The sequence below is a fragment of the Bubalus kerabau genome, chromosome 17 (genome assembly GCF_029407905.1).
Source record: "Bubalus kerabau isolate K-KA32 ecotype Philippines breed swamp buffalo chromosome 17, PCC_UOA_SB_1v2, whole genome shotgun sequence".
Classification (NCBI taxonomy): Eukaryota; Metazoa; Chordata; class Mammalia; order Artiodactyla; family Bovidae; genus Bubalus; species Bubalus kerabau.
Genome location: NC_073640.1, coordinates 2,934,947 through 2,948,211, shown reverse-complemented (window position 1 = coordinate 2,948,211; position 13,265 = coordinate 2,934,947).

The following is a 13,265-nucleotide window of genomic DNA, read 5'->3' as shown; positions in this document are numbered from 1 at the left end:
TGAAATCAGAACTCAGAACTTGAGCAATATTATCAAAAAACACAAGGCTCACACTGACACATACCTTAATCCAGACAGACAGACAAGACATCTTCCAGGTTTCCGCCTGAGATTTAAAATATTTCTTTGAGCCGTTTTCCTGGGGAGTGGGGGGGGGGGGAGTGGGGGTGGCAGCGAGGCGGGCTTGGGTAACAAGCTAATTGTTGGTCATTGCATATGCAAAGAACCAGCTTTCCGGGTTCCAAGGAAAAAAGTTTCCTTGGTACCCAATTTTGTTTGGATCTATAGACTCTCATGGCCCTCCTAGGTCAGGACATCTTTCCTTTCTGTAGTCCTCGTTTTATCCCTAAATCATAGACAGCTTGGATTGTCTCTGTGGGGTGTATGTATTGTCCTCGTGTTTGACCTGGCGGCAGTAGCGAGCTCCGAGAGCCTCTCCTGGAACCGGGCGTGGGGACGGGGCTCACCAGGAGCCCCTGGTGGAAGTGGGCAACGCCCCAGGAGCGCGCCAGGGGCGGGGCGATCCCGGGCGGCACGGGTCGGGGTTCTGGTCGGGAGGGGGTGGGGGGCGGTAACAGTTGTGCTCTCGGGGGTCCCCACTGCAGCTGGAAACGCGCTGGGAGTGCGGCAGGGGCAGGGTGAACCCGGGTGGCATGGGGCGGGGTTCGGCTCCTGGCTGGGGTGGGGGAGGGCTTCCCAGTTGTGCTCTCGGTGGTGGCCACTGAGGCTGGAAACGCGCCGGGAGCGCACCCGGGGCGGGGTAAACCTGGGCTGCGCGGGTCGAGATTTAGATGGCTGTGGGTGGGGGTTCGGTCCCAGTTGTGCTCTCGGGGGTCGCCACTGCGGCTAGGAACGCCCATTTCCTACGCCCCTGTGTCCCCAAGGATCCACATCTAGTGGGTGCAGTGGAGGGCTTCGGGCCACAGGTCAGGGAACTGGGACTGCTTGGAGCAGGGAACCAAGTATTCCGCCCTCTGTTGGCACATTCTCGGAGCTCCCCAAGCTGGCGGTTGCAGAAAGGCCTCGCCCTTGGTGTCAAGGCCTTTACCGCTCCACCCCTTTGCTGAAAAATCTCAGTCTGCACGGTTTTCCCAAGCAGCCTAGTGTCCCCTGGAAGTCCAAGGGACAGAACACTGAACTCTGGCCGGCTGGCCCAGCCCTGCTTCTGGCACTTTGTAAGCCAGCGGGCCCTTGAGCACCTGCTGGGATGGGAAAGGGAAGGGTCCACGGATTGCACCCTAGAAACTTAGTAGGGTGCATGGATTTTAAACCCTGGTGGCCGCCCAGGCAGCAAAGAAGGGGGGAGGGCACCTTGCTGCCCTTTCATGGCAGAATCTGTGGCTGTCCTGATGCGTGGGCCTTTTCATGGGGACCTTGTGCAATAAAAGTTTGGTGTTTTGGTACTGAATAATTAGAAATTGTAAAAAGTTTAAATTATGTGGTGGTGTAATTAAAAAACAAAACAAAACAAAACCAAGCCCCAAGTGTTTGGCACAGGGAGTTTTAAGTATTGAAGGCCTGTTTTCCTTGCACTGTGGCATTCTATCAAGAAGTGTGCAGGATTTTTATTTTTTTTTTAAGAAAAGTGTTCGAAGTGAGGGAAACAGGAAACCCAGAGGTGCCCCTGTATTTTGGGGAAGGCCTTAGGAGGTCACTTGGAAATGCTGCTGGCTGTGCGGGAGCAGGGCAGATGGGCTGTGCAGGCTTGTCCTTTGCATTCATGTTCTTGTGTGTAGAAACCCAGCTCGGAGCCATCTCCTGATGTGTAAGAATTTCGCAGACAAACCTTGAGCTAAGCAATGCATTTGTTCCTGAGGAAATGTTTGTCTTAAGCGATGTAAATATCCTATGTATATCTGCTGGACTCTGGCTTCAGGTCGGTTCCCCCAATAGGCTCAGAAGCGACTTGAACAAAACAGTATGTTTTCCTCGTACCTTGTTCTCCTAATCTATGTTAAGGAAATGATATATTTGCCTGGAATACTGCCTTTCTTCAAGATTCATGTCAATCAGTTTTTGGCCCAGGATGACTCACCTGCTGCCAATGTGACCTCAAGGCATGTCGTGGGGGAGGGGCCTGGTGCCATTCCCTGAGACAGTGCCTTTCTTTCCTTAGCTGACTGCTAGTGCCTGTAGAATATCTGGCTAGAGACCAGCAGGGCGTACACCCCGCCTCAAGTCTAAGTCAGCAGCTTTCTCTATCTCATTTATACTTTAATAACAATTGATGACACAAAAGCTCTGAGCGTTCAAATCATATCAAATCTTCATTTCAGATTGAAGATGCATTCCATGGTATTGCCATCTTAAGTCTTTCCATTGTTATGGAATACCTGTCCATGTATTCAGGATAGTTTTCAGCCAGGGTGTATAAGTTCCAGTGTGCCAGTCTTGTCATCCTCGTTACATCCATGGCAAAGTGTTGTATTCATGTTGACATTATTGAAAGGGAATTTTTTTTAATTCCTTTTCAGATTATTATCTGGTAATATATACAGAAAAAACTGTGTAATCTTTCGTTTTTATCAGTTTGGACAGCTTGATAGTTGTCTTTAATTTCTTTCCTTTCTCATACTTTAAGATTTTCCGGGCACTGTACATGTACTGCCTCACCCCTAATCTCAGTCATGTGTTCAAAGAACTTCTGTCCTTTATTTGTTTACTTATTTTTTGCAACATTGAATTCGTTTTGACTATGCTGGGTCTCTGCTGCAAGATGGAAGTTGCTAGGACCTCTGGACTGCAGTCTTCCATCTCTTACTGACCTCTTGTTGACCTCTGCAGAATCCTGGTTGGCGGGAGCTTGTTAGTTCCTCGTTCCTTACCAGGACCTCCTGTGGTAAGTGTTTTTCTCTTCTCTGTTGCCTGGTAAGGGTGGATGGTCATTGGCATCCCAAAGCTAGCTAGAAGTCAATTATTTAGGCAGGCTTGTGCATAGATATGGGAGAAGGCAATGGCACCCCACTCCAGTACTCTTGCGTGGAAAATCCCATGGATGGAGGAGCCTGGTAGGCTGCAGTCCATGGGGTCGCTAAGAGTCGGACACCACTGAGCGACTTCACGTTCACTTTTCACTTTCATGCATGGGAGGAGGAAATGGCAACCCACTCCAGTGTTCTTGCCTAGAGAACCCCAGGGACTGCGGGGCCTCGTGGGCTGCCGTCTATGGGGTCGCACAGAGTCGGACACGACTGAAACGACTTAGCAGCAGCAGCGGCGGCAGCAGCAGCAGAAGCAGTGCATCGATATCAAAAGGGCTGCAAACAGTCAGGAAGGATCACATATGTCACCGAGAAACACTACTTCTCCACTTAGCCAAAGCTAACAAAAGATTTCTGTTCTAGGTCAACCTAGAAGAGATCACTTAAGAGGTAAAGAAACTGAAACTCCATTAGCAAAGGCAGTTCGACATCTCAAGAAAACTTGTGCTAGGCACAGAACTCTTTTCTGGGGGTCCACTTTCCCTACAACCTCCTTATCCCATTCTGTACCCATTCCTTTGCTTCTCCCATCCTGAAACGGCCACCTGTAAGACAGAACTACTTTGTTTTCCTTCCTCAAGTGCCATTGCATTCCACATACTTTCTTGTAATAACAAGTCATACATTTCCCTTCAGCAACCAAGAACTGACTCTTATATTGGCATTGGCTATAGCCCGCCCCCCTCCCCCCACCCCCAAGAACAGAACAAAACAAAACAAAACAATTGCTTTCTTACATTTAACATGTCAGGATGGTGCCAGACACTATTCATGGAGAGTCAAAAATCTCTTTTGTTTCTGTGTAAAAGGGAGGTCCTTTCAAGTCGTGAATGTTTCAGAACTTTCATTTATTTGGAAATGACCTAGCTATTCAGTACACTGTCGTCACAAGGATAGAAACTCGGGTAACCAAAACACCTGGAGAAACGTTTGTTAGTTCAGTTCAGTTCAGTTGCTCAGTCGTGTCTGCCTCTTTGGGACCCCGTGGCCTGCAGGACGCCAGGCTTCCGTGTCCGTCACCAGCTCCAGGGGCTTGCTCAAACTCATGGCCATCGAGTCAGTGATGCCATCCAACCATCTTATCCTCTGTCATCCCCTTCTCCTCTGCCTTCAATCAAGACTATGAGAGGCAGATATTTTAGAGTATAATTATTGTAAAGAGTTTGTCTAAAAGCTCATATCACATTTACATTTTTTACTTTTGTTGTTGTCGTTTCCAGGTAGTTTCTTGCTGACAAGCTTGTGACAGATATAACAATAGAGCAATTTTTACCTCAAAAGAAACCTAGGCACTATGAACATGTTGTGCTTAATGTTGTTGACTCTTAGACATGTCTATAATGGAGGAGCAAAACCAAAAATACTAGATATTTAATATTGACTAGTTCCCAGTTCACGGGACTCTGACATTCATTTAGGTCAATGTTTTCTTGTATTTCCAGCAGTTTGATTTGGAAGGGCTGCCTTGTCTTGAGACCATTGAAATCAGAACACAGAACTTGAGCAATATTATCAAAAAACACAGGGCTCACACTGACACATACCTTAATCCAAACAGACAGACAAGACATCTTCCAGTTTTCCGCCTGAGATTTAAAATATTTCTTTGAGCCAGTCTTCTGGGGAGTGGGGGGATGGGGGTGGCAGTAAGGCAGGTTTGGGTAACAAGCTAATTGTTGGTCATTTCATATGCAAAGAACCAGCTTTCCGGGTTCCAAGGAAAAAAGTTTCCTTGGTAACCAACTTTGTCTGGTTCTATAGAATATCATGGCCCTCCTAGTTCAGGTCATCTTGCCTTTCTGTAGTCCTCGTTTTATCCCTAAATCATAGACAGCTTGGATTGTCTCTGTGGGGTGTATGTATTGTCCTCATGTTTGACCTGGCGGCAGCAGCGAGGTCCGAGAGCCTCTCCTGGAACCGGGCGTGGGGACGGGGCTCACCGAGAGCCACTGGTGAAGGTGGGCAGCGCCCCTGGAGCGCGGCAGGGGCGGGGCGAACCCGGGCGGCGCAGGGCGGGTGTCAGCTCCTTGCGGGGGTAGGGGAGGGCTTCCCAGTTGTGCTCTCGGAGATGGCCACTGCAGCTGGAAATGCGCCGGGAGCGCAGCCAGGGTGGGGTAAACCTGGGCTGCACAGGTTGAGATTCCGCTCGCTGTGGGTGGGGTCGGTCCCTGTTGTGCTCCCAGGGGTCGCCAATATGGCTGGGAACCCGCCGGGAGCCCGGCAGGGCCGGGGCGAAACCTGGCGGCGCGGGGCGGGGTGGGGTTCCGTTCAGAGTGGGGTTCGGCTCCTGGCGGGGGTGGGGGAGGGCTTTCCAGATGTGCTGTTGGGGGTCGCCATTGCGGCTGGGAATGCCCATTTCGTGAACTCCTGGATCCCCAAGGATCGGCATCCATTGGCCACAGCGGAGGGGTGCGGAACACAGGTAAGGGAACGGGGACTGCCTGGAGCAGGGAACCATGTATTCCGCCCTGTGTTGGCACAGTCTCAGAGCTCCCCAACCTGGCGGTCGCAGAAAGGCCTCGTCTTTGGGGTCAAGGCCTTTACCGCTCCACCCCTCTGCTGAAAAACCTCAGAGTCTGCGCGGTTTTCCCAAGCAGCCGTGTCCGCTGGAAGTCCAAGGGACAGAACCCTGAATTCTGGCCGGCTGGCCCAGCCCTGCTTCTGGCACTTTGTAGGCCAGCGGGCCCTGGAGCACCTGCTAGGATGGGAAAGGGAAGGGTACGCGAATTGCACCCTGGTGGCCGCCGAGGCAGCAAAGAAGGGGGGAGGGCACCTTACTGCCCTTTAATGGCAGACAGAATCTGTGGCTGTCCTGCTGCGTGGGCCTTTTCATGGGGACCTTGTGCAATAAAAGTTTACCGGTGACCTTAGGGAACTTCCCAGTGTGCTTCTGACAGATGAGGGATGCTGTGGAGTTGGCGGGGCCTCTCAGGACTCCGCTGGGTTTGGCGCAATGGAAGAAGGCCTCATCTCCAGGGAAGGCAGGAACCTCAGGCTTCCTCTCTGTTTCGGACTCCGACCGCAGGGTCCCTGCAGAGTTGGGACAGGAGAGTTAGGAATCGTCTTGTCTGAGGAAGGGAACTCCGCTTGCCTCTCGAGGTGCTCAGGGGGTCTCAGGCCCCTTGTTGAGCTGTGTGTGGAACCTGCGGGTGTTTCCGGAAATGCACGACGGTGACAGTGCCCCTTCGTGTTGTGCCTTCACCCACTGGGTTGCCTTCGAAGAGGTGTCCGGGCCTCGGGTTCTTTGCAAGAGCGGACAGGGAAATCGGGGTCTTTCGGCATGTGGGACCACCCACGGGGCTAGTCTCAAATTTCCTAGTGAGGCCGGCTTCATCCTGAGGTGTGCTGGGAAGGCCGGGGACCCTTCCAGACAACGCAGGGGGATCGACTCTCCTGTCGCCATCAGGAGGGGAGAAGGGGCTCAGATGAAGTGGGGACGGAACCCTCGGTGTTACCCTCGAGGGAAACCGGCGTGTGGGGGACTTTTGGGGGTTGCATGAAAGGAGTCAGGTACTGTTTCGCACTTCAGGACAGAACCTGGGACTTCCCTTGAGACGCCGTAGCGGGCAAGGGCCTCATCTTGCGAAGACGTTGGGACCATGTGGATTTTCTCGAGTTGCGGCGGGATTCTAGAGTTACGACGGGGATTTCAGGCTTCCTCTTGTGTTGGCCCCGGGAAGCCTAATCTTCCATTCGAGTTGCGAGGGAAAGCTGAGGGTTGCACTCGAGTCACTGCAGGGCCAAAGAGAGCTCTCTAGACCTGTGTCCGGGACTTAACGTTCCTCTCAAGGGAAGACAGGGATCTCAGGGTGGCATTCCAGACTCCCCCGGGGAGTCAGGCCTCGCCTCGAGGGCAAGCCAAGGATGCCGCTCTCCTCTCAAATCGCGACGCAGATCTCTTGGAGCCCACTGAGTGGCCTTAAGGGAGTCAGGCCTTCTCTTCAGTTTGGAGAGAGGACTCGGGATTGTGCTCTGGGTCAGGCAGGAAAAGAAGGCCCTCACCTCGCGAGGATGGGGGCTTCTCAGGGGTTTCCTCGAGCTGCGGCGCCCGTGGGGGTTTTCTCACGAGGCAAGACGAGGATCTTAGGGGGCCTCTCGTGCGGTGCCAGGGAAGTCAGGTCTCTGTGCGCGTGGCGAGGGGGAGCGCGTCATGGCTCTCCAGTCATGGGAGAGGACTAGGGCCTCCAGACGCGTTGAAGAAGGGCACTCGAGGTCTTTCTGGGGTTGCGGCGGGAAAGCCTCGTTTCCCTCGACTTCTGCCGGGGACCTGAGGGAACTTCCCATGGTGCCTCTGATAGGTGAGGGATGCTGTGGAGTTGGCGGGGCCTCTCGGGACTCCGCTGGGCTTGGCGCAATGGAAGAGGGCCTCATCTCGAGGGGAGACAGGAAACTTAGGCTTCCTCTCCTTTTCGGACTCCGACCACAGGGTCCCTGCAGAGTTGGGACAGGAGAGTCAGGCCTCGTCTTGTCTGAGGAAGGGAACTCCGCTTGCCTCTCGAATTGCTCAGGGTGTCTCACGCACCTCGTCGAGCTGTGTGTGGAAACCGCGGGTTTTTCCGGACGACGCACGGGGGTGTCAATGCCCCTTCGAATGGTAACTTCACCCACAGGGTTGTCTTCGAAGAGGTGTCCGGGCATCGGGTTCTTATCCAGAGCGGACTGGGAAATCGGGGTCGTTCGGCATGTGGCACAACCCACGGGGCTCGTCTCGAATTTCCTCGCTAGGCCGGCCTCATCCTGAGGTGTGCCGGGAAAGCCGGGAACCCCTTCCAGAATACGCAGGGGAATCGACTCTCCTGTCGTGATGAGGAGGGGAGAAGGGGCTCAGATGAAGGGGTGCCAGGACCGTCGGTGTTTCCCTCGAGGGAACCCGGCGTGTCTGGGAAATTTTGGAGGTCGCATGAAGGGTGTCAGGTACCGTTTCGCAACTCAGGACGGAACGTGAGACTTCCCTTGAGATGCCGTAGCGGGCAAGGGCCCCATCTTGCGAAGACGTTGGGACCACGTGGTTTTTCTCGAGTTGCGGCGGGATTCTCGAGTTACGACGGGGATTTCAGGCTTCCTCTTGTGTTGGCCCAGGAAGTCTAATCTTCCATTCGAGTTGCCAGGGAGAGCTGGGGATTGGGCTCCATTCACTGAAGTGCAAACTAGACCTCATCTAGGCTTGTATCCAGGACTTAATGTTCCTCTCCATAGGCGACAGGGATTTGGGGTTGCATTCCATACTCACCCGGGGAGTCAGGCCTCATCTCAAGGGGAAGCAAAGGACTCCACTCTCTTCTCGAGTCGCGACAGGTATCTCTTGGAGCCCATTGAGTGGTCTTTGCTCTGTAGGAGAGCTCTAGTGTACATAAGCCTGTACATAAGTGAACACAGACACTCTGTGTGCATGTTGCTGCGTACCCAAAATAGGGCCACAAGGAGCCTCATGCTCTCCATGCGGCTCGGAATCTGTGCAGCCATGCAGCAGCTGAAGAATCCAACCAATTGCTCTTTTCTTACCTCTGACAGAGCTCGCATTGCCGTAGCCCTTGGCAGTTTGGAAACACTGGACTCTAACCCCTCTCAAAGTAGGCCTGGGTTCTAGTTCGAATAGAAAGTCAATAGCGGAGCTGAGGACAGGAACGCGGCAGTCATTTATCACACGCTCCTGCAGCCTGCTACTACAGGGACACTAACGCTAGAAGCTAGGAATGTCTTTGCAAGGTGCGCAAAGGACAAGGGAGAACCTCGACCCTGACTCTAGTATTTCAGTCCCCTGAGCAGATCTGAGGTTCTCCCGCTGTAGAAGCTAACCCATTCCTTTCAAATACAGGCTTCCTAACACAGGGCCAGTTGGCTGCTTGCTCTTCCACGAAGCAGGCTTCCTTAACTTGCAAACTGCGAATTCCGCTTAACAGCCTGGAGGAAAAATCGCTTCTTGGAAGATTTTTTTCAGAGGCTGTATCCCCGGAGCTGGGGCCAAGCTAGGGGACCCATACTGACAAGGGAAGGCAAAACCACATCCAATGTCTTTGCTCTGGAGGACAGCTTTGGTGAGCCTAAGACTTTCAGGAATATTTCTGGCTCCAACAGAGTCAAATTCTGTGTGTGAAGCTGCACAGCCAAAATAGGGGAACAGAGAGCCTGATTCTCTCTGTGTAGCTTTGAAGCTGTCATTCAAACAACAGCTTGAGAATCCATACAATGCTCTCCCTTACTGCTAAGAGAATTCTCATTGCTGTAGTCCTTGACAGTTTGTAGAAATCCGCACCCTAACCCTTCTCCAAGTAGGCCTGGGTCCTAGCTCGGAACAACAGGCAACGGCGGAGCTGAGGCCAGTAAGGCACAAGTGAGGTCTCACACATTCTTGCAGCCTGATCGTCCAGGAGCAGTAAGGCCTCTTTTTCCCTGCAGGAGGCTCGCTTGACTTGCCTCCTGTGAACTGCATTTCCCAGCCTGGGCGCAAAGCTGTTCCTGGAGATTTTTTCTCAGGGGCTGTTTCCCTGGAGCTGGGTCGGACCTCGGGGGCCCAACTCACAGGGGAAGACAAAACCACATGGACAGGTCTATGCTCTGTAGGAGAGCTCTAGTGAACCTCATCTCTCAGGAACATTCTTGGCTTCTACAGAGATACCTCTGTGCATGAAGCTACACACCCAACATAGTGGCAAAGGGAGTCTGATTCTCTCCGTGGGTGCTGATGCTTTGTGGCAAAGCACCTGCTAAGAATCCATCCGCATAGGCTTCCCTCACCTTGATAGAGGTCTCATTGCTGTAGTCCTTGGCAGTTTGGAAAGAAGCTGACCCTTACCCTTCACCAAGTAGGCCCTTGTCCTTGTTTGAATGGAAAGGCAGTAGCTGAGCTGAGGCCAGTAAGGCGCCAGTCAAGTCTGACATATTCCCGATGCCTGCTCCTTCATGGAAAATAACGTTAGAATCTGGGAATGTCTTTGCAAGGCTGGCAAAGGGCAGTCAGGAACCTCGACCCTGCCTCTGGAATTTCTATCTTCTCAGCACATCTGGCGGTCTCGGTCAGGAGAAACTTACCCATTCCTTGCAAATATAGGCTTCCAAACACAGGCCGGTTGGCTGTCTCTTCTTGCCGAAGGAAGCTTGCTTATCCCACCTCCTGCGAACTCCGCTTCCCAGCCTGGGGGATAAGAGGTTCTTAGAGATCTTTTCTCAGAGGCTGTTTCCACGGAGCAGGGGCCGATCCCGGAGACCCACACGCACAGGGGAAGGGAAAACCGCATGGATAAGTCTTTGCTCTCTAGGAGTGCTCTAGTGAACCTCAGTCTATGGGGAATGTTCTTGGCTCCAACGGGGACATCTCTGTGTGGGAAGCTGCATAGCCAACATAGAGACACAGAGACCTGATTCTCTCTGTGCAGCTTTGACGCTGTCGTTCAAACAACAAATTGAGAATCCACACAATGCTCTCCCTTACCACTGAGAGAGTTATCATTGCTGTAGCCCTTCGCAGTTTCTGGAAATCGGCACACAAACACTTCTCCAAGTAGGCCTGGGTTCAAGTTCAGATGAACATGCAATAGCGGAGCTGAGGCCAGTAAGGCACCAGTCAGGTGTCACACACTCTGGCAGCCTGCTCCTCCAGGGACAGTAAGGCCTCTATTTCCCTTCAGGAGGCTCGCTTGCCTTACTTCCTGTGAACAGCGTTTCCCAGCCTGGGCGGAAAGCAGTTCCTGGAGATCTTTTCTCAGGGGCTGTTTCCCCGGAGTTGGGGCGGACCTCGGGGACCCAACTCACAGGGGAAGGCAAAACCAAATGGACAGGTCTATGCTCTGTAGGAGATCTCTAGTGAACTGCCGGGGTCCAGCCCCAGCTGATCCAGGGTATTCGAAGCAGAGACGGCGTAGGCGAGGGTCAGGGAACAACTGCTTAATTAAACGTTAATTAAGGATATAAAGAGTAATAAAATGAGGATAGCTCAGTAGGAAAATTCAGTGGAGAAAAGAGGCTGAGTAGCTTGGTTTACGCGGGGGACCAATAAAACTTCAAGACAAGAAGCTTGCACCACTTACGTAGGCCGCAGGCGTCCTTCCGTTCTCCCGAAGGAGAGGAGACACTGAGGCCTCCCCGGTCGGATCTTAGAAGCCCAGGCAAAATTAGTAAGCTTGGTGGGTTCCGCGCTCCAGATGGAGACTCAACCAGAGTGAGAGAGAGAGAGAGAGACATGGAGAGACAAGTATTTCGAGAAACTGATCCCAATTCTTTATTTTCCATGGTCTACTTTTATACACTGAGATGTTATGCAAAAGTCACGTGGGGTCAGCAGTCCTGACTTTTATCAAAGTCAGGTGCTTCATACAAAAGTATACAGAGGTCTTAGGGGTGTTACATCATCTTCTGGCCGGGGGGCCTGCTGACAATTTACGACCCTCTCCTTGTGACAGCGGTCAGTCAACCAGGACACTTATTTCTCCAGGGGTGATTATTCTTAAAACAGACGCCACCCAAATAAAGTTACATTCCTATAGGGTGAGGGTGTAGTGGGTTTTAGTTAAGGAAAGAATTTACTTAGCCTAAGGTCTAACGTGATTTATATCAAAGGTTAATACTTATTTCTTCTATATATTCATTAATGTGTATAAGGGCAGGGGCTGTGGAGACTTAGCAGTAAACATCAGCTCAACAAATGTAAAACCCTTCACCAATATGATTTCTAATCAGCCCATTATACTTATACTAATAATTTTCTAACTTTCCTAAGGAACCTGTTTTTAGAAGGTTTAAAGCATCTCGTGCCTCTCATGGTTGAGAGGCTGTGAGCAATCACATGTGGCCGGACAAGCCTGTCAGGCAGGCTAGAGAACCTTCAGAGGAGTTTGTAGGTTAAAACACTCTTGTCACACCCAGGGGTTTTTATCAACTGGAGCTCTAGGTTAACTCCTTCTCCGAAAGAGGTGGTGGGGGACAGCTCCCCGTAAAGTCAGAGGTGTAGGTGAGAGCACAAAATAGTAAGGTAGGCAGGCTCTGGTGATGGGGGTAGATGCTCGAGGATTTCCAGGGGGACTCCTGAGGCTCGATCCCGCCTTTGCGTATGTCGAGCCTCCTTCCTCATGACCTTTGCCATGGGCGGAGTGCCTCACTCTGGCCCCCAACAGTGAACCTCCTCTCTCAGGAACATTCTTGGCTCCTATCGAGACACCTCTGTGTGTGTAGCTACACACGCAACATAGGGGCAAAGGGAGCCAGATTCTTTCCGTGGGGTGCTGATGCTTTGTGGCAAAGCACCTGCTTGAGAGTCCATTAGCTTACGCTTCCCTCGCCTTGACAGGGGTCTCATTGCTGTAGCCCTTGGCAGTTTGGAAAGAAGAGGACCCTTACCTTTCATAAAGTGGGCCCTTGTCCTAGTTTGAAAGGAAAGGCAAGAGCTGAGCTGAGGCCAATAAGGCGCCAGTCAAGTCTGACATATTCCTGAAGCCTGCTCCTTCATGGAAAATAACGCTGGAGTCTAGGAATGTCTCTGCAAGGCTGGCAAAGGGCAGTCAGGAGCCTGCACCCTGCCTCTGGAATTACTGATTTCTGAGCAGATCTGGAGGTCACCTTTAGGAGAATCTAACTCATTCCTTCCATATTGAGACTTCCAAAAACAGGCCGGTCGGCTGCCTCTTCGTGCCCGAAGGAGGCTTGCTTTTCCTGCCTCCTATGAACCCAGCTTCCCAGGCTCTGGGAAAAGCGGATATTGAAGATCTTTTCTCAGGGGTTTTTTCCATGGAGCTGGGGCCGAGACCAGAGACCCAATTGCACAGGGGAAGGAAAAACACATGGACAAGTCTTTGTTCTCCAGGAGACCTCTAAGTGAAACTTACTCTGTCAGGAACGTTCTTGACTCATATGGAGACACCCCTGTGTGTGAAGCTGCGTACCCAACAAGGGGGCACAGAGAGACAGATTCTCTCTTTGCAGCTTTGAAGCTGTCATTCAAACAACATGTTGAGAATCCATACAATGCTCTCCCTTACCTCTGAGAGAGTTCTCATTGCTATAGCCCTTGGCAGTTTTTAGAAATCCACACCCAAACCCTTCTCCAAGTATGCCTGGGTCCTGGTTTGGATGGCCATGCAATGGCGGAGCTGAGGTCAGTAAGGCACCAGTCAGGTGTCACACATCTGGTAGCCTGCTCCTCCAGGGACAGTAAGGCCTCTTTTTCCCTGCAGGAGTCTCGCTTGCCTTGCCTCCTGTGAACTGCGTTTCCCAGTCTGGGCGAAAAGCGGTTCCTGGAGATCTTTTCTAAGGAGTTGTTTCCCCGGAGCTGGGGTGGACCTCGGGGACCAAACT